The following is a 16,435-nucleotide window of genomic DNA, read 5'->3' as shown; positions in this document are numbered from 1 at the left end:
GCAGCCCTGAGGAGAAGGACTTGGGGGTGCTGGTCGATGAAAAAATGAACATGAACCGGCTTCAGTTTGTGATTTCAGCCCAGAAAGCCAACCGTAACCTGGGCTGCATCAAAAGGAGGGTGACCAGCAGGTCAAAGGAGGTGATCCTGCCCTTTTATTCTCCTCTTGTGAAACCTCACTTGGAGTATTGTGTGCAGTTCTGGTGTCCTCAACATAAAAAGGACATGGAATTGTTGGAACAAATCCAGAGGAGGGCCATGAGGATGACCAGGGGACTGGAGCACCTCCCATATGAAGATCGGCTGAGAAAGTTTGGGTTGTTCATACTGGAGAAGAGAAGGCTGCGTGGAGACCTCATAGCAGCCTTCCAGTATCTGAAGGGGGCCTATAGGGATGCTGGGGAGGGACTTTTCATTAGGGACTTTAGTGATAGGACAAGGGGTAATGGGTTCAAACTTAAACAGGGGAAGTTTAGATTGCATATAAGGAGGAAATTCTTTCCTGTTAGAGTGGTGAGGCACTGGAATAGGCTGCCCAGGGAGGTTGTGAATGCTCCATCCCTGGCAGTGTTCAAGGCCAAGTTGTCCGTGGCCTTTGGTGATAAGGTTTAGAGCGAGGTGTCCCTGCCCATGGCAGGGGGGTTGGAACTTGATGATCTTAAGGTCCTTTCCAACCCTAACTATTTTGTGATTCTATGATTTCAGTTTGACGCAGCTGTGAGTCAAGACATTTCAGTTCAGATCATTCCACAACTACTGAAACCCAGGCAGGGACAACCTCCACTAGACCAGGTTGTGCTAAGCCCCGTCCAGCCTGGCCTTGAACAGTGCCAGGGATGGGACATGTGTTTTTAGATAGGCACACACACCCCGATCTAACCGCTTCCAGCAGCAGACAAACAAACACGGACGCAAACACGGCCTGCAGCAGACACCCTCTCTGCCGCTTTAAACCCACTCAGGAATAGCCCCAAACACGAGACAAAGTGCTGCCGAACACACCATGGCATGTAACAACACCGCAGACCCCTCCCCTCCGCTCTAAGCTCACCGGACCCACCACAGCCCAGAGGCGGCAGAGCCAGCCCAGACTAGGACCAGGACCGGCGGAACCTCCCTCGGAGCCAATCCCTGCCTTCCCCCCCGGACCTTGGGACTGCTCTTGGGGCGGGCCTTGTGGGGCCCCCTCACGGCCTCCGCCATGGCCATACTCTGCAGCACCACCAAGCCGCAGCCACGGCTACTGCGGGCGGAAGCGGGGGAAGATTGACACCGCCCCCACCCGCTCCCCTCCAGTCAGCAGCGCGGTGGCTACGTGAAGCACGGAAGGACTCAGCACAGAACGCAGAGCTGGGAGCCGGAGCATGGCCGCCAGGCCTGGGTGAGGCAGGCCTCCTGTCAGGAGGGGAGCGGGCATGGGGTAGGCTCACATATAGGCTCAGATATGGGAAGGCCAGGTTCCCTAGTAAGGATGTGGGGGGAGGTCAGATTGCGCCATAGGTTCCTGTGGGGAGGCCAGGCCCCTCCATAAGTGTTTGAGATGAGGATCGGCACTCCTACAAGGGCCTGTGGGGGAACAGAATCCTTTATAAAGTGCTGTGTGGAGGCCAAGGTCTTCTATAGGAGCCTGAGAAGGAGATAAGTTCTCCTACTGAGAATCAGATGGGAGGCCAGGATCATCTCTAGGAACCGGAGAAGAATCCAAACTTCTCTATAAGGGAGTGGCCAGGCTTCCCCTAAAAGGACTGGCAGGGAGGCAAGGCTCATCTATAAGAGCCTAGGAGGAGGCCAGGTTCCCTTCTACGGACCTGTGGAGGGGCCAGGCTCTCCTATAATGCCCCCGGGTGAAGGGGGGTAGGGAGGGAGTCTCCTCCATAAGAGTCTGGGGCAAGGCCAGGTGTCTGTGGGGAGGTCAAGCTGCTGCTACAGGGAATGCGAGGTAAGAAACCAAGCCCCTACTACGGAGGCTGGGCAGTGTGAGTTCTCTTCTTTCTACTTGTGCAGTAGCAGGACCCGGAATTGCCACCGGAGCGGGGCAGCCTGTGTGCAGTGCCTGAGGCATCTCCAGCCACAGCAGGGCTCCAGTCTCAGCCTGGGGGACCAGGCGTCACTGACCCTTTTGATCCCTACTCAGGTGCTCAGCTGCCCCAGGGAGCCACCGCTGGAGCCCAGGCCATGCCCCACTGGAGCAGAAGTGATTTCAGCCAGTCCCCAGATGGATGAGTCCCTGCAGAGCTCAGTCCCTCCTTGCAGAAGACATTGTAGTCAAAGACCTAATGATCTTGAACAGGTAATGTCCACTCTCTTAGGCCTTGTACTTTGGCCTTGAGAAGACCCTTTGTTATCAACATCATCTGTCATTTATAATACCTGTAGGAAAGGTAAATTGTGTGTGGGTCAAGGCAGAGATGATACTGACCAGGAGCCCATTGCACATTACAGAGCTGGTGATCCCCTGAGCAGGCACGGGGCTGGTCTGCATTGCCCAAGCCCTGTGGCTGCAGGATGAGCTTTGCCACCTCATGGTAACGGGGTTCATGGGCAGCTCCTGCTGATACTGACAATTCCACCAGCTGCCTGGCCCTGCCTGTATCTGGAAACGCAGCAAGAAGTTCTCATGTAAACTTCCTTCATGACTAATGATGTTTTCTTGTGATGCCTTATGTATTAGCTCGTATTACCAAAAAGGAAGAGCTCTAACTCCGCCTGAAGGCAGAATGCCCAGCATCTGAAGGGACATAAGATTTACACGCTACCTGTATCCCTCTTCTTATTTTGTGTTATTAAAGCAGCTGTGGCCTCTCTGTCCCTAGGGGGGGAGGCATGAGCTGTTCAGCTGGTTATCAGGGTCTCTTGATAGGCCCTTCACTTCTATGGGTGTCTGGGAGGAGGACAGACCCCTCTAGAGAGGCCTGTGAGGAAACTCAGCCTGACTGTAGGGGCCCTTGTGGAGGCTGAATTCTTGGTGTGTTCTGTCCCAGAGCTGTCGTGGTATTGATCAAGTAGGAAGTAAAGGCTGAGCAAGGATATGCTCTTGGAGGCTTCCTCCCAGGAGAAGGAACTTGAACATCCTAGGGTGCTTTGAAGGTGTACCAGCCCTAGCCTAGACAAAAAAGTCAGTATGGCATCTTTCAGAAGAATGATAGCCACCATGCAAGTCTCAAAACTTAATCATAAAAGATGTGTGTGAGAACTAAGACTACAGCAGGGTCCTTCAGGAGAATATTTCTACACTTGGTCCTTCAGAAATGTAAATGGACAACCGATTCCTTGGCATGTGCCCTTTGCACAGTCCATTGTAATGCATCAGGAGAGATGTTTAAGCTCACTGTCATCTTCCCCGCAGAAGGAAATACAGGAGAAGCTCCGGGGACTGTTTGGCTTAGACATGCACTGAAGTCATGCAGATTCAACTTGAAGAATATCATACAGCAGCAACTCCCATTGCTCCAAAGTTAAGGTACCTGGCACCAGGTTTAAACAGCTGAACTGTGTGCTGGTCCCCTCTCCTCCATCCCTGTGTTTTAAGGCACTGAGGAGCTTCTTAAGCAATGCTGCACATGAGGATATGAGAGAGACCAGCAGCCATGCAGCACATGAGATTCTGAATAAAAGCCGTGATCACGTATATAGTAAGAAAAAAAAGTAAGAAATTTGGGAGATATGGTCAGAAAATGAGTTTCAGGGCTCCAGCCCAACTTTCATAACTAAGTTTATTTCCGGTGGTGAATAGTCACAAGTCCAAGGGACTTCTTTACCAGAAGTTAATCAAATGAGGGTCTGCAGAGCCTACCGGGCACAAGCTATACCATGAACCTAAAAATCTGCAAGCCCCTCATTGGAGAGGTGGTTGAAGAGCTAACCAACTTCTCCAGATCCTCAGCAACACTGCAGGGTGCAGGTTTGTGGCAGCACAGCCTCTCAGTGGGTAGCTGTGCTCTGGCCCGCTACACCAGGGAAGATGCAAATCAGCTTCCAGTATCAGCACTTAAACCTAAAGCACATCTACAGCTAAGCCAGACACGTAGTGTATTGTTGGTGCACCTCTAAGTGAGCTCCCTGAAAGACGTGGCCAAATGAAACCTACATTACAAGCTTAATCAGCATTAATGAAGGACTTGAGAAACAGGGAAAAGCTTAACCTGAGATCTGAGTGGGATATATATGCCCTAAACATTAGCCAGTTTCCCAAAGCATTGTGCAGCACTCCCCTCAGCACGTATGACTTCTTGGTTATCTCCAGCCTCTTCCAGATGGCTGCACTTTAGAAGAATTTCAAATCAAAACCCTCTTCTGACACAGATGGCCCCTGGGTCAGGGTCCATCGCTTAGATTCCTTTTCTTCCCCCGAGTGTGAACATGGCATATCTGTCCAAGCAGTTTGCTGATCACAGGCACAGATTTGTAATGGGCACTTTCTGAGTGTGCAGATAATTATCTCAGACCTCATATATTTTGCTAAAATAGAGAAGCACTTCAGCTCTGTTTGGCTGCTGTGAGAAATGGTTTGTAGCTAAAAAAGCTCAGGGTAGACACAACAGTGAAGCAGCTCTTTATTAATGGTTTTGCAAAAAACGGGTGTCCTAGCAAGCAGGCACACACAGCAAAAGCAGAACTATGCTTTGTATTTCGTACCCCGTCCACAAGTTCCCTCCCTTGTTTCCCAGTTGGTTGGGTACTCCAAGGTTTACAGCCTATTCAGTGCTTATAACCTGTATGCTAACTGTCCTGCCTTTGTTTTTACCTCCCCTTATTCGTTGTTGTACACCTCTTCCTCTTATTTTCTAACCACATCATTATTAACCACATAATCCTTTTCCGGTTCAATTTTGCAAGTCTTTGGCAGATATGTGGTACCCCAGTTTACTGTTATACCAGGCTGCACCAGCTCAGTTTGTACATAGACAGTATTCTTTTTAACCAAGGAGTATATCTTTCATCTAGAGATTACATTGGCTTTAACCTCAGAGTGTGTCTTTTTTGAGTTGCTAGATCTCAGACCCTTTGTTTTGTTCCCTTAGTAACTTAGCCCCAGCCCCAGTATTGAAAACTCTTAATATTGCAAAGCCTGTCTATTGATCTTGAAGCTCTAATATTGGAAAGCCCTAATATTGCAAAGCCCCATCTCCAGTTATGCGAAAACAACACTCTTTCTCTCACAATTCCCCCTTTCTCTTATTTATACTGGGTTTGGTTTTTGCACTTTCTTTAAAGAATTACCCCATATGTCGCTTTCAGTCTGGATAACGTAACTTCACAGTTTTGGTCTAAAGATAAGTCGTCCCGATCATCTTCAAATATTTGGTTTGTGGTGTTTTGGTTTTTTTTTTTAATCTAAAGCATTTCATCTGAGTAGGGTGGTGGTCCCATGAGCGTTTGTTTTGACAAAGTTGTTTCAAGAAGTTGTACACATCTTCCTATATACAGAATTATGTAGCACCCTATAGCTATTTAGACACCTGCTACTACAGTTATGGAAGTAAAAACTGATATCACCATTGCTCTCCATTTTCCAAATCAGGATTCTAACCATCCTGTAATGAAATACCTGTTCTCATATTTTCATCCAGTTCTTCTGCCAACGTAGTGAGGCCTTGAAAAGCCCTGCTTATGGCTCCATCTGGTGTTGTATTATTTGGAATAAATGTGCAACACGTATTCCCTAGCATTATGCATAGTCCTCCTTTTTTAGCTAATGTATCTAAAACTATTCTATTTTCGCTGTATATTTGACCCATTCTAGCCAGGCATTTAAATTTCTAAATCCTGTTTCTATTTCAAACATCTTACATCAAATCTTTAATTGCAATTACATTAACTGTCTTGGGATTATTTGGTGGAGTCCATGTTCGCCCCGGTGGAGTAATGGTAGTATCCACAGGCTGGCCACATTCGTTCCTCTTTGACTGCCAAGCCACTATTATAAATCTAGCAATTGAATCCCCTCCTATCACATCTGCCCTCAGGCCATGGACTTGGCTTACTGCCCCTCCAGCACTTGCAATATCAGGTGCGTGGGATCACACTCTAACTGCCACATTCAGATTCTATGTGGCCTTTAAACATTGTAATATTCCTTTTTAGAGGTGTTCTCTAAGCACTGGGTGAGATCCACCCATTAAAGCCAGTTGTAAACCAAACTTCATTCCACCCAGGACAAGGTGATTCCCAGTACGTTTGGAGATAACAACACTGTTTCTCTCACAGCTGGGAGTAACTGGAAACACCACCCCTCTGGCCAGATCAACAGTGTCTTCTGCCTGGAGAACCTACAAACAGGATCAACAGCATCTAGGGATGTAGCCGTCAACTGTGGCATAAGCAGGCTTACCTGAAACAGAGTACAAAAAGAATTAGGCCTGCTTATGAGAAGTGCTCATTACAAGATTCTACACAGAACAGAAACACTGGCCACCTGTGTTAAAGGGATGGAAAGCAAAGGTGGATGAGGCTGAAAGAGATGTCTTGATTCTATGATTCTATGATTTGCCGAACAACCAAGGCATTTTACCAAATTCCATCACTAAAGTGCCCAAGGGAATTATATAGCTTCGCTATATAGCTTAAGCTCCACAAATGCCTATATAGAGGGCTTTGATCAGAACTTCTTAGTGAAACCTTGTCTCCAAAGTCAAGAGTCCAGCTTCCCAGGATCTTTTAGGGGGGACCGGACATCACCTAAAGCATTCCCTTTAGAGAGCTAAGGCTCGTGATCTGATGGGGAAGAGCAAAACCAGAGATTTTCTGTGGAGCCAGAACCCCATAAAGCAAGCAATTCTGGTGCACTGGTCAGGGTGGGTAGAGGTGCCCATCTACACATCAGAAAAGACACAGCTGAGGATATGCGTGGCTCTGGGACTCCCAGTGGCCTGGCTCAGTGCTCCCCAACTGCCCTCCCCGACCTGGTACGAAAGCAAGAGGTTAGGCCAGCCTGTGCTTTACAGAGACCTGATACCAAGGCTCGTCATGGGGGGCTGACATGAAGCCAGAGGTCATTGCGGAAATAGTTGATCCATTCACACTCCTGCATCTCAAAGAACTGAAACAACACAGACAAAACAGCCTTAACATCTGTAAGAAGAGAGCAAATCCCACTACAAAGATCTGTGTCCACAGCAAGGAGCAGGTGATGTTGCTCTTCTGCAGGAAATATGGTAACCATGAGTCATAGAATCATAGAACCAACTCGGTTGGAAAAGACCTCGTCCAGAGAAGCCATCCCTTTACACAGCCAGATATTTCAAAGATGAGCATTGAGTTAGGAAGTTCTGCAGGACCCATGTGGAAGGGGTCACTCAGCACACCACTACCTCTGGGGAGATGAAGACAGCTTCCTGAAGGCACTGCATGTTTCCTAGGTACCCCATGGTCCTGCAGTCCCAGCTGACTTCTCTCCCACAACTATGGAGCAATAAAAAAGCATTGGGGATCTATGAAAGCAAAGTGTCTTGACTCGTTTGTCTTCTCTCTCTTTCCTGCCCATCCCTTTTCCAAGCAGCTTTAAGCCCAAGTCTTTTGAAATGTGCTGTCTGGTACATCTCCATTTCATGCCTGAGCGACAGCCTTTCATCCCACGTGTACGTATGCACTTGTTATGACTTGCTGTTTGCAAGCTTGCAGTAGACATGGGATAAAACCTCAACCTCTGCACTTCCTGCCCATAGAATCACAGAATCATAGAATAGTTAGTGTTGGAAAGGACCTTAAAATCATCTAGTTCCAACCCTCCTGCCATGCAGAGGGACACATCGCATTAAACCATGCCACCCAAGACTGCGTCCAACCTGGCCTTGAACGCTGCCAGGGATGGAGAATTCACAACTTCCTTGGGCAACCCATGCCAGGGCCTTACTACCTTCACAGTAAAGAACTTATTCCTCATATCCAACATAAACTTCTCCTGTTTAAGTTTGAAGCCATTACCCCTTGTCCTATCACTACAGTCCCTAACGAAGAGTCCACTCCCCAGCATCCCTGTAGGCGTCTTTCAGGTACTGGAAGCTGCTAGGAAGTCTCCACGAAGCCTTCTCCAGGACGAACAGCCGCAACTTTCTCAGCCTGTCTTCATATGGGAGGTACTCCAGCCCCCTTGTCATCCTCGTGGCCCAGCTTGCCTCCCCAGTGCGCCAGTACCTGCTGCTGCAAATTCATTTAAAGTCTGTCAGAGTTTCAGAGTCTGCTAGGTGGTGTCCTGGCTGTAGGACACACTGGCCTTAAGCCACTGAGTACTGAGAAGTGACTACGGCTGTTCAGGATAATGGCCACACCAAACGCGCAAGCACGTTAATGCGTAATAAGGTCACTACTTTGATTCTGTTACTTTGAAAAGGTAGTGGAAGGAAAAATAAAAGCAAGAAAAATACTGGAATCCTTAAAGTGGTGAGACCTGTTAAAAATACTCTCAAGCCAGATTTGAATATATAAAAAATTTAATAAGCAAGCAGCAAGGAGACAAAACAGCGCTGGGCGCAAGGGACCTTAGTCCGCTCGTTTTGCGCACCGAGTAAAAGAATTCTTCTCCCTTATAATAACACTTGTGCATATTCATGAGGTTACACAACACAACTATACATATTCATGACATTCACAGCTGGTTTGGAGGGTCCAGAGAGCAGGAGCTGAGTTATTGCTCCTTCCTCTTATCAATGGCCTTGGTCCTCCCATCCTTTTCTGGCAAGCATGATAAATGTTGAGCTCAGGCAGTAACATACACAAGCAAGCGGTTTAACTTCGATTCCCCCTCGATTCCCCCGGTATGGCTACCCCCTCCTTCGAGGATGCTTTGATGTGCAAACAAGAACTGGTTCAGCGAGATTCACCACATACTCACTTTGATGAGCAAACACCCATATTACAGACCGTAAATTCAGAAGGCAAGCCAAACACACACACAGGGTTAGCTGCAACATGTTCTGCTGCTTCACTGCCAGAGAACACAGAGAAGGCAGATCTGTGCCATCCTGGAACCCTGCAGTGAGGATTAGACATCCAGAGGACCACACTGCCACATAAAGGCGTTTGGGTGCTTTTACCTCATAAGCTTTGGCATTCTCTTTCTGTCATTCTTCCCGGATGTTCTCCAGTGCAGTAACGCTCTGCTGGTAACTCCTGCCTTTGAGACAAATCACACTGTCATCTGATTAACATTAATTAAAAAGGCCATTTGTTAGAAGGCAGTACATGAAACCTGAATTGGCAGGGTTGTCAGGGAGGAAGCAGTACTGTGTGAGCTCAGCTATGGATGGGCACTTCAAGGGAATGCAGAGCTGTACAGGAAGTTGGAGGGCCATGCCACAGCGAAACGGTGAGAAATGGGAAGTGGGATGTGAAGCCCTGGTATGGCTCTGGAGTGAGCTCCACCTCTGCTATGCTGGGCATGAGTTTCTGAGGAGCCAGCCCTGACCCAGGAGCTGGAGCTCACTCGAGAGCCATGCCATGGCTTCAGAACACCTGCCACAGGAAACACTCCCCTCACCCTCCAAAGCCTGCATTTCCAAACTCACCATAGTCTTCCGGAGATGTTTTCATCTGAGCCAGGTGAACAGCTGCCAAAACTGAGAGAGTGAAGAATGCTACAGGAGAGCTAATGTGCATCACCAACGGTAATGAAGCCCAGCTAGAGAACATTGCTGGCCTTTCCATCTCATCCCCAAACCCGGAACTTGGAAAAGAGTTATGGGCCAGAAGAGCTTCAAGAACATACACCCTTCCTCCTCCTGTCCCATGGCCATTCACCTCTCTATACCTTCTCCTGCTGCTTCTGTGCAACCATGTTTGTGTTGTGCTGCACAGCTGGTTCCACCTCATCCTTATCCCTGCAGTGCTGCTTATAAGGTCACTTGGCCTAGGAGAGCCAACAAACAGGGCAGGAGCGTGTTAGCAAGCAAGGACTTACTATTACAGCTCATGCAGCTAGCTCTGGAGGAAAACAGCCTCCAAGTGAAAAGGTGGCCAGAGACTGCCAGCAGAGCAGGGGACAGCACACAACGCCTCCAGTGCCATGCTGATTGAGCAAAACTGACCTCACAACACAAGGTGCGCTTCATTTGACATGAAAATCCCATAGCAATTGAGTCCTTGACATCTAAATCACTCTTATCCAACCGTGCAAGGCTGCTACCAGCCATGTCCTTGGTGTACTCTTCAGTTTTTCAGAGCACACTATGCAGACAGGAATGTGACGGTCTTCCTCTTCTGCAGCCCTTGATGTAGTGTCTGCATGAGTTGCAGCAGAGGAAGACCCTCATATTTAAGACTGCGCTGTGCACATATGTTAGCAGTGTTAAACCATATGGCAAGAAAGAGCAGCATGTTTGCTTTACCGCCATGGTCTTCTCGTACTGCAGATTCCTGGTTTTCTGAATCGCCTTCTTTATCAGTTCTATCTCTGAAGACAACAGAGTCAACACATCACTGACCATCGAAGCTCCACAATGGATTATGTGGCTTAGGAAAGGAAGAGGCACAGGCCAAATTCATATGGCATTAAGGACCTATGTCCACCCAAAGCATCTTCACAAAACCCACAATTTGTACTTTTAGGTAAGCCTCCACCTGTCCATGAAATGGAAATCAAATGAAATCCACCAATATATAGTACTGTATCATCTCCATAGAATCTAGGGAAATTGGGAAGCCAACTCCCTTCTGTTATGTCCAAACTTGCAGCAGTTTTCTCTCATTTTCCAGACAAAGGAATCTCAAGCCAGAAGAGGTTAACAGGATTGCCAATGATGTCCCTATGGACATCACATAACACTATATATATAAAGTATATGTATATATGCTTTAAGAACATTCCTGGTTGATGCTGGTGTCTCTGGATGTGACCCCTGCAATAGCCAACCCCAAAAAGCACCCAAAGGAGAAGATGTGGTGGTCAGAAGAAGGAAGTCAGAGCTTCAGGAGCAGGGCTTCAACATATAGGAAGGAACTCAGGAAATCCCAGCAGCGGCAGGCACTGGGAGCATGCAGGGGGTGGGGACATGGTGGGAGAAACAAACCAGGAGCCAGGATCCTTCCCCAAGCATGGTGATGGATGAACACCCTGACCTTCTTCCAATACAGTTTCTGCTTTTCCTTGAATTCCTCCATTTTCTTTGCTTCTTCCCAAAGGGCTTCTGGCAAGTAGATCTGACCTTTCCCCCCACTACCTCTGCATGGAAAAGAAAGCCTCATATATATATATAGATACACACAAATACACATATATATATATACACACATACATACATACATGAAAAGACTGTTGCTCAATTCACCTGCTGTAGCTGACATCAAACCGACCCCACAGTACACCTCCATTTCCAGAAACATACAAAACCAGGAATTTTGATGCAGCAGTAGCTATGTTAGCGTCAGTCCTGCAGGGGGGCACCTTTTAGTGTAAGAAAATTGATATCAAGAAGTTCTGCAAGCAAGCAGTCACATTTGTCCCTCACCCGATGAATTCAGCCAGGTTTCGACACACAGCAACATGAAGCAAAGAGTTGCCCCAGCTTAGCACACAGTCAAGCTGGGCCACAGAAGAACTGACGCTAAAAAACCCTTGGGCTCATCCTGCTGAAAGTGAGTGGCTATACTGCAGAACAGCACCCCAGCAAGCTCATCAAGGGCCATATGCAAAGTGTAGCTCACACTTCAAGACCCAGAGCTGTTTCAAACCCACAGCTATCAATAGCCAGCTGCTTCAACAGCAGAGCCACGCTGGGGAGGTTCACCAAGAGTCAGGGCAGCAGACAAATGTGGCTGTGGCAGAGAGTGCACTCAGCACAGGAGAGCAGAGCGCCAGCCCTCAGGGTTGGGATGCTGCCTGCCATGTGTACATGGAAATGAAGGGACAATGTAAGGTGGCCAAAGCATCATCTTGCAGATGCTCTGATTAGAAGTGTGGAATCATTTAGGCTGGAAAAGACTTTTAAGATTACTGAGTCCAGCCGTTTACCCTACACTGCCAAATCCACCGCTAGAATGTGTCCCAAAGTACCACATCTGCAGATCTTCGAAACACCTCCAGGGGAAAAATAAAACACAAAATAAAACTCGCTCTGGAATCACAGCCATAGTTGACACTTAGATCTGACCCTTGTTTTCCACAACAGTGGTCAATTAATTCACCAATTTATTCTCAAATGGCTTTGACAGCCAGGACTTCACTGCAGTTGCTCTCCAGGGTGCAGTGTACAACGTGGAGGAGGGTAGGTTAATAAGAGAAACATTCTTCATTTGAGAATGAAGACCTTGGGCCCACCGTAGGAGAGGAACTGGTTTAAGACCATCTTAAAAATCTGAACGTGCACAAGTCCATGGGTCCTGATGAAATCCATCCATGGGTCCTGAAGGAGCTGGCGAATGAAGTTGCTAAGCTGCTGGCCATCATATTTGAAAAATCACGGCAGTCAGGTGAAGTTCCCGATGACTGGAAAAAGGGGAATATAACCCCCATTTTCAAGAAGGGGGAAATGGATGACAGGGGAATTACAGACCAGTCAGTCTCACCTCTGTGCCTGGCAAAATCTTGGAGCAGATTCTCCTGGAAGGCATGCTAAGGCACATGAAAATCAACAAGGTGCTTGGTGACAGCCAGCATGGCTTCACTAAGGGGAAATCCTGCCTGACCAATTTGGTGGCCTTCTATGATGGGGCTGCAGAACTGATGGACAGCGGTAAAGCAGTTGATGTCATCTACCTGGACTTGTGTAAAGCGTTCGACACTGTCCCACACAACATCCTTGTCTCTAAATTGGAGAGACATCAATTTGATGAATGGACTACTCGGTGGATAAAGAACTGGTGGGATGGCCACACACAAAGAGTTGTGGTCAATGACTCAATATGCACCTGAAGACCAGTAACGAACAGTGATTGGTGTTGGGACCGGTCTTGTTTAACATCTTTGTCGCTGGCATGGACAGTGGGATTGAGTGCGCCCTCAGCAAGTTTGCCAATGACACCAAGCTGTGTGGTTCAGTTGATACGCTGGAGGGAAGGAATGCCTTCCAGAGGGACCTTGACACGCTTCTGATGTGGGCTTATGCCAACCTCATGAAGTTTAACTATGCCAAGTGCAAGGTCCTACACCTGGGTTGGAGCAATCTCAGGCACAGCTACAGGCTGGGCAGAGAAGAGATTCAGAGCAGCCAAGGAGAAGGACTTGGGGGTGCTGGTCGATGAAAAAATGAACATGAGCCAGCAGTGTGCACTTGCAGCCCAGAAAGCCAACCGTATCCTGGGCTGCATCAAAAGGAGTGCGACCAGCAGGTTGAAGGAGGTGATCCTGCCCTTTTATTCTGCTCTCGTGAGACCTCACTTGGAGTATTGTGTGCAGTTCTGGTGTCCTCAACATAAAAAGGACATGGAACTGTTGGAACAATTCCAGAGGAGGGCCACGAGGATGATCAGGGGACTGGAACACCTCCCATATGAATATAGGCTGAGAAAATTGGAGTTGTTCATACTGGAGAAGAGAAGGATGCATGCAGACCTCATGACAGCCTTCCAGTATCTGAAGGGGGCCTATAGGGATGCTGGGGAGGGACTCTTCCTTAGGGATTGTAGTGATAGGACAAGGGGTAATGGGTTCAAACTTAAACAGGGGAAGTTTAGATTGGATACAAGGAGGAAATTCTTTCCTGTTAAGGTGGTGAGGCAATGGAATAGGTTGCCCAGGGTGGTTGTGAATGCTCCATCACTGGCAGTGTTCAAGGCCAGGTTGGCCGTGGCCTTTGGTGATACTGTTTAGAGCAAGGTGCCCCTGCCCATGGCAGGGGGTTTGGAACTTGATGATCTTAAGGTCCTTTCCAACCCTAACTATTTTGTGATTCTATGATTTCAGTTTGACGCAGCTGTGAGCCAAGACATTTCAGTTCAGATCGTTCCACAACTACTGAAACCCAGGCAGGGACAACCTCCACTAGACCAGGTTGTGCTAAGCCCCGTCCAGCCTGGCCTTGAACAGTGCCAGGGATGGGACATGTGTTTTTAGATAGGCACACACCCCCGATCTAACCGCTTCCAGCAGCAGACAAACAAACACGGACGCAAACACGGCCTGCAGCGGACACCCTCTCTGCCGCTTTAAACCCACTCAGGAATAGCCCCAAACACGAGACAAAGTGCTGACGAACACACCATGGCATGTAACAACACCGCAGACCCCTCCCCTCCGCTCTAAGCTCGCCGGACCCACCACAGCCGACAGGCGGCGGAGCCAGCCCGGACCAGGACCGGCGGAACCTCACCCTGAGCCAATCCCCGCCTTCCCCCCCGGACCTTGGGACTGCTCTTGGGGCGGGCCTTGTGGGGCCCCCTCACGGCCTCCGCCATGGCCATACTCTGCAGCACCACCAAGCCGCAGCCACGGCTACTGCGGGCGGAAGCGGGGGAAGATTGACACCGCCCCCACCCGCTCCCCTCCAGTCAGCAGCGCGGTGGCTACGTGAAGCACGGAAGGACTCAGCACAGAACGCAGAGCTGGGAGCCGGAGCATGGCCGCCAGGCCTGGGTGAGGCAGGCCTCCTGTCAGGAGGGGAGCGGGCATGGGGTAGGCTCACATATAGGCTCAGATATGGGAAGGCCAGGTTCCTTTGTAAGGGTGTGGGTGGAGGTCGGATTATGCCATAGGATCCTGTGGGGAGGCCAGACCCCTCCATAAGTGTTTGAGATGAGGATCGGAAGAGAATACTTCATAAAGTGCTGTGTGGAGGCCAAGGTCTTCTATAGGAGCCTGGGAAGGAGATAAGTTCTCCTACTGAGAGTCAGATGGAAGGCGAGGATCATCTCTAGGAACCGGAGAAGAATCCAAACTTCTCTATAAGGGCGTGGGCAGGCTTCCCCTAAAAGGACTGGCAGGGAGGCAAGGCTCATCTATAGGAGCCTAGGAGGAGGCCAAGTTCCGTTTTATGGACCTGTGGAGGGGCCAGGCTCTCCTGTAATGCCCCCCGGGTGAAGGCGGGGTGCGGAAGCTGTCTCCTCCATAAGAGTCTGGGGCAAGGCCAGGTGTCTGTGGGGAGGTCAAGCTGCTGCTACAGGGAATGCGAGGTAAGAAACCAAGCCCCTACTACTGAGGCTGGGCAGTGTGAGTTCTCTTCTTTCTACTTGTGCCGTAGCAGGACCCGGAAGTGCCACCGGAGCGGGGCAGCCTGTGCGCAGTGCCTGAGGCATCTCCAGCCACAGCAGGGCTCCAGTCTGAGCCTGGGGGACCAGGCATCACTGACCCTTTTGATCCCTACTCAGGTGCTCAGCTGCCCCAGGGAGCCACCGCTGGAGCCCAGGCCATGCCCCACTGGAGCAGAACTGATTTCAGCCAGTCCCCAGATGGATGAGTCCCTGCAGAGCTCAGTCCCTCCTCGCAGAAGACATTGTAGTCAAAGACCTAATGATCTTGAACAGGTAATGTCCACTCTCTTAGGCCTTGTACTTCGGCCTTGAGAAGACCCTTTATTATCAACATCATCTGCCATTTAGAATACCTGTGGGAAAGGTAAATTGTGCGTGGGTCAAGGCAGAGATGATCCTGACCAGGAGCCCATTACACATTACAGAGCTGGTGATCCCCTGAGCAGGCACAGGGCTGGTCTGCATTGCCCAAGCCCTGTGGCTGCAGGATGAGCTTTGCCACCTCATGGTAACGGGGTTCATGGGCAGCTCCTGCCTGATACTGACACACCAGCTGCCTGGCCCTGCCTGTATCTGGAAACACAGGAAGAAGTTATCATGTAATCTTCCTTCGTGACTAATGCTACTTTCTTGTGATGCTTTATATATTAGCTCGTATTACCAAAAAGGAAGAGCTCTAACTCCACCTGAAGGCAGGATGCCCAGTGTCTGAAGGGACATAAGATTTACATGCTACCTGTATCCCTACACTTATTTTGTCTTATTAAAGCAGCTGTGGCCTCTCTGTCCCTAGGGAGGGAGGTGGGATCTGTGCAGCTGGTTATCAGGGTCTCTTGATAGGCCCTTCACTTCTATGGGTGTCTGGGAGGAGGACAGACCCCTCTAGAGAGGCCTGTGAGGAAACTCAGCCTGACCATAGGGGCCCCTGTGGAGGCTGAAGTCTTGGTGTGTTCTGTCCCAGAGCTGTTGTGGTATTGATCAAGTAGGAAGTAAAGGCTGAGCAAGGATATGCTCCTGTAGGCTTCCTCCCAGGAGAAGGAACCTGAACATCCTAGGGTCCTTTAAGGTGTACCAGCCCCAGCCTAGACAAAAATGTCAGTATGGCATCTTTCAGAAGAATGATAGCCACCACGCAAGTCTCAAACCTTAATCATAAAAGATGTGTGTGAGAACTAAGACTACAGCAGGGTCCTTCAGGAGAAAATTTCTACACTTGGTCTTTCAGAAATGAAAATGGACAACCAATTCCTTGGCATGTGCCCTTTACACAGTCCATTGTAATGCATCAGGAGAGATGTTTAAGCTCACTGCCATGTTCT

The 16,435-nt window shown here is 49.1% G+C and overlaps 2 long non-coding RNA genes across 2 annotated transcripts; both read left to right on the top strand.

The window, feature by feature from the left end:
* Window positions 1–2,050: 2,050 nt before the first annotated feature.
* LOC133214209 (uncharacterized) lies at window positions 2,051–6,544 on the top strand. The gene is made up of 3 exons (XR_009726044.1): window positions 2,051–2,289; window positions 3,040–3,114; window positions 6,207–6,544. It is a non-coding gene; the product is annotated as an uncharacterized LOC133214209 (long non-coding RNA).
* Window positions 6,545–10,811: 4,267 nt separating this feature from the next.
* Window positions 10,812–16,179, top strand: LOC133214219 (uncharacterized). Its single transcript, XR_009726049.1, has 3 exons — window positions 10,812–10,824; window positions 14,997–15,389; window positions 16,137–16,179. It is a non-coding gene; the product is annotated as an uncharacterized LOC133214219 (long non-coding RNA).
* Window positions 16,180–16,435: the final 256 nt, after the last annotated feature.

This window comes from Neopsephotus bourkii, unplaced genomic scaffold, assembly GCF_033783945.1.
Source record: "Neopsephotus bourkii isolate Nb327-2 ecotype Australia unplaced genomic scaffold, CSIRO-AGI_Nbou_v1 NB_874, whole genome shotgun sequence".
In the NCBI taxonomy this organism is placed as follows: domain Eukaryota; kingdom Metazoa; phylum Chordata; class Aves; order Psittaciformes; family Psittacidae; genus Neopsephotus; species Neopsephotus bourkii.
This window is presented reverse-complemented; position numbering and strand designations above follow the sequence as displayed.